Below are 4,727 nucleotides of genomic sequence, written 5' to 3'. Positions count from 1 at the left end.
GATGGATGGATGGATGGATATTTAGATCAGAGCCCAGGATGAATGTTTGCTGTAGTGTGATGTCAAGTGTTTATTTATTTATTTTCTTCTTCTTTGGATGCTGAATGTTGTGTTCAGTTTGGTTTGTTTGTATTTGGAAACACAACTGACCAACAAAAAACAGAAGTTATGCTTACAGTTAGTTAATCAGAAAACCTCAGCTGTCATCCTTACTCATTGTTACTTCATTTCCTTTCTTGTTTGAGTCTGTTTGGGGTAATGTCAGATTCTCAGAAGCAGCCTATGTTTTCTGGGTTTTGTCGGCTGCATGTGTAGGCGCCTATGGATTGGGACAGCCTACAGTGTGAGGCAGTGATGTAAGTGGTCAACGAATGCTTCCTATGTCAGCTGAAACCCATGAACTGAGACACAGCTAGAGTGATGAGGGTGGAACACCTCCTGACCACACATACATCCAACCATACATCCAACCAAACATACATCCGAGACATCCAACTAACCACACATCCAATCAACCACACATCCAACCAACCATATATCCAGCTAAACATACATCCGACATATCCAACCAACCATACATCCAATCAACCACACATCCAATCAACCACACATCCAACCAACCACACATCCAACCAACCATATATCCAGCTAAACATACATCCGACACATCCAACCAACCATACATCCAATCAACCACACATCCAACCAACTACACATCCAACCAACCACACATCCAACTAAACATACATCCAACCAAACATACATCCAGCACATTCAACCAAACATACATCCAACACATCCAACCAACCATACATCCAACCAACCAAACATCCAATCAACATCCAATCAACCATACATCCAACCAAGCATTCATCCAACCAACCACACATCCAACCAAACATAGATCCAACTCATCCAACCAACCATACATCCAACCAACCACACATTCAACTAACCAAACATCCAATCAACCATACACCCAACCAACCAAACATCCAACCAATCATACATCCAACCAACCACACATCCAACCAACAAAATATCCAATCAACCAAACATCCAACCAACCATTCATCCAACCAACCACACATCCAACCAACCACACATCCAACCAATCATACATCCAACCAACCACACATCCAACCAACTAAATATCCAACCAACCATACATCCAACCAACCACTCATCCAACCAACCACACATCCAACCAACTATTCATCCAAAGAACTAAACAACCAAGAACCTGCAGCCAGCATCTTTTCTCGTTGCTTCTAAATAATCTAATAAAATAGTTCTTTMAATTATTTTCACATGTGCAGTGAGATTAAAAAAGTCATCTAGTTGATGCATCACCCATACAAAAGAACTTAAAGACTCTAAAATATGAAATCTATCCATATCTAAACCCAGTCCTTCCTTTCAGTGCCACTGGTGCCCATATTCAGCAGTCACAGTGCGAGGGGCGGGGGTCCCCTGGACAGGTCACAAGTCCATCTCAGGACCACACAGAGACAAAGGACCATTCATTTTTACTGACCTTCTGGCTGAGAGGCATGAGCTTTACCAACTGAACCACCATGCTGCCCATATACAGTATAATATATAATAAAATAAATAAAATACCTCTAAAATTGTTGTTAAATAAATGTCTCTAATTCAATGTGAGCAAACTGATAATTTCAACATTACAACATGTAACATAAATAGGTTTAAAACTTCATAGACTGTCATGGAAAACTAAAAGCAGGAAGCAGAGTGTAACCACAGAGACATGATGTTATCTGATGCTGCTCTGCTCATCTTGATGCAGTTTGGCTTAACAGAAACATCAATCATTACTGTCTAACCTGCTTCAGGTCACTTTAAGGTTAATAGTTMCCATCAGTAATAAACATTTCATATATTTATAATGTTCAGACTGTTCAGCATGTCACCTCTGACTTCAGCTTCCTGGTGATGAATGTCCTCATCTRCTTCCTGTGGACGGATCATCATGCAGACACTGAGACACTCAGTTCAACTGGCTCTGAAACACAAGCAGCYTTTGTTCAGCTTTATTCTTTTAGTAAATTTTAAYTTCATGCAGCGACATGCAGGTAAATGTGAAAATAATATAYCATACAAAAACRTCAGTTTGTGTGCAATCTCACATCGTCTCAGTGTAGAAAKTTGGAGTCAGATTTAGTTTTAGCGAAAATGTAAACTCACCATCAATGTGTGGGGCCCCTCTGTCTATGGTTCAACATCTAATCAGCTTCATGTTTGACAGGTTTGTGTTGAAACTTCCTGTTGAGCTTAAAGGAGGAGGCTTCATCTACAGGATATACTTCCTGATTCTGCTTTMACTTCATTTAATTCTTTTCATTTCAAACAGGATTTTATTAAAAAACACAGATGATGTGCTGCCCTCCTCTGGTCAACTCCAGCTGATTTTCTTCTTCAGTTTTGATCCTTTCATGTCTGATAAAAATCTGATTTATGACATTTGAATCATTCAGTGTTACTAGTTTGTTCACTTACATCTGATTGAAGAGGAGGCAGGTGGGTGAAGAGCAGAAACTAGAACTTTATTCATGGAGGAATGAAGAATCCAAAGKTGTCCCACTAATAACCCTGGATTATTTATTCTCACTTTTATCAATCCAGATATGAATTCAGGGTCACAGATGCTGCTGGAAGGAATATAAGGACTGCGACCTCCAAGTCTGCAGATCATCTTTTTCCACCTTCAGTGCTGCACAGTCTCCTCCATAAGGAGGAGACTGTATATTATATTTTTATATTTATATTTAGATATTTATTATACTGAATGAGACTTCTCATTTACTGGACTGTTTATAGGTCTAGAAACTTAATATAAAAAGGCCATTTTAATTTTGGTAGACTTAATTTCATTTTTGAAAAACAAACTCTTATTAAAAGAWAAAATTAAATGTGAGAATCAGAAGTATGGGTCCGCTCAAAGCCATCAAAGGTCTGAGTGAATCCATCAGTCTGATCCAGAACCTGTCTTCAGCATCGATCAAAACCATCAGAAACACGACACTACAAATTATACAACCGTTTATTCCTTTATTTAAACAGATTCAAGTTAAGTCATTTGAAAACTTGAGTTTGAAATAACTGCCATTTCCTCAAAAATATTCCTGCAGAAGATAGGAGTTTCTGTAAGGAATGTGGCTCCCCTGGAACAAAGTTAGTGTTGGGAGAACGTGAACACAAGAACGTCAGATACTCCAGGTGTCTAAAAGCTGCAGAACATCTGAGCTCGCTTTGGTCAGAGCAGAGAAGCTGAGGTTGGACAGGAAGCTGTTGATGGACACCATCTCGTTAAAGATCTCCCCCTGAGACTGACTCTTCAGCATCCTCACTGCCTGCTGGTCCACCAGGTACAGAGTGGCTGCAGGGGACGAAAACTACATTAATTTAAACCGATACTGTATGGCTACAGTAAGATCGAAATAAACCTCAATACTTACACATCCAACGCCCCTCCCAGTGTTCACTCCCTTGATCTGCAGCTGGACTGAGTTGGAGCGGGACAAGCGGTCGTTCTGGGCCGTTGGTTTGATTCCGTTTGGCCAGAGTGAGACTGAAAACCTGTCAGGAGGCAGCAAAACAAGTTTAGATGTAAAGCAGATGAGAAATGTGATTTATGTGAGCAGGAGACCTGCTGTACCTGGTCCTCTGTAAACCTGGTGACGTCACCTCATTGGTTGAGCTCTTCTGATGTCATGCTCAGACCTTTTGCTGGGCTCGCAGGTGGGGAGCAGATCCTGCAGAGTTTTCTTGCAAATCTCAACTGAACTGGCCGTGAAGCTGAACTGATGACTCCTCTGCAGTCTGATCCTCTACAGAGTCCAGCTGGGAGAAGCCCTGGGCAGTGGGGTTGGTGGTGCAAGTTCCCACTTCCTGTCTGACCGTAGGCAAAACATTGTAGCCCTCCAGGGCCGACTGTATGAGCAGAGATCTCTTCAAAAAGCTGCAATGAAAGTCAAGAGTGAACTTTCTCCTTTGAGACGTGGCCAAAATAAAATCTCCCCAGTTCCGAGAGACATTTAGCTCCTTCTGTGACTCCTGGCGACAGAACTGAAGTCGTAGTTCTGGGCAGTTTTTCCCAGTGAGACTGATGGAGAACAAAAAAAAGTTAGTCTGATTTGTTCAAAGTGATGACAGGGTTTGATGTGATTAAACTACTAAAAAAATTTAAAAATAAAAAACAGGACAGAGACTTGCTGCTTTGGCCTGGATAAACTGACCTAAGTTTAGCATCATTGATTTGTCACTCTCTGCCAACTGTGAGCTCCAAGTCCTCCATCCTTTAGAGGGCGCACTCTACAAAACTGGCATTGCTCTGGAAGAGAAAGGTCCTTTCATTAGTGGTGGGCTTTGAGAGTTAACCARCAAACACTGCAGGAAGTTGCCCACCACAGGCTCACTGTTCAGCAAGTAGTACTCACACTGATCCTTTATGAAGTCCAACAGACTGAAGACAGAGGGGCCTGTCACTGCATGGGGGGGCTGCCACCAAATCTGGGTCAGGAGAGGGTGGGGGGGGCGCAGCCAAATCGGGGTTGAGGGGAGGGGGCGGCTGCCAAACCTGAGTCGGAGGGGGGCGCCAAATCTGGGTTGGGGGAGCAGCTTCCAAATCTGGGTCGGAGGGAAGAGGTCGGCTGTCAAATGTGGGTCGGGGGGGCGGCCGCCAGCTGTGGGTCAAGGGGCGCGGC

The 4,727-nt window shown here is 42.7% G+C and overlaps 2 long non-coding RNA genes across 2 annotated transcripts in view; both read right to left on the bottom strand.

Moving 5' to 3' along the window:
- LOC106526509 (uncharacterized) overlaps positions 1 to 2,233 on the bottom strand; it is a 4,795-nt gene extending 2,562 nt beyond the window's left edge. Inside the window, exons 1-2 of the long non-coding RNA XR_001311265.1 lie at positions 2,209 to 2,233; positions 1,935 to 2,026 (exon numbers count right to left, since the gene is read on the bottom strand). This is a non-coding gene — a long non-coding RNA (uncharacterized LOC106526509). The remainder of the gene's footprint in view (positions 1 to 1,934; positions 2,027 to 2,208) is intronic.
- An 834-nt stretch (positions 2,234 to 3,067) lies between these two features.
- LOC106526507 (uncharacterized) lies at positions 3,068 to 4,339 on the bottom strand. Its single transcript, XR_001311263.1, has 4 exons — positions 4,260 to 4,339; positions 3,680 to 4,126; positions 3,480 to 3,600; positions 3,068 to 3,400 (listed from the first exon to the last, which is right to left on the bottom strand). It is a non-coding gene; the product is annotated as an uncharacterized LOC106526507 (long non-coding RNA).
- Between the last annotated feature and the right edge of the window lie 388 nt (positions 4,340 to 4,727).

This window comes from Austrofundulus limnaeus, unplaced genomic scaffold, assembly GCF_001266775.1.
Source record: "Austrofundulus limnaeus strain Quisiro unplaced genomic scaffold, Austrofundulus_limnaeus-1.0 Scaffold279, whole genome shotgun sequence".
In the NCBI taxonomy this organism is placed as follows: domain Eukaryota; kingdom Metazoa; phylum Chordata; class Actinopteri; order Cyprinodontiformes; family Rivulidae; genus Austrofundulus; species Austrofundulus limnaeus.
Note: the sequence above shows the minus strand (reverse complement) of the source record. Positions and strands in the feature narration are given on the sequence as shown.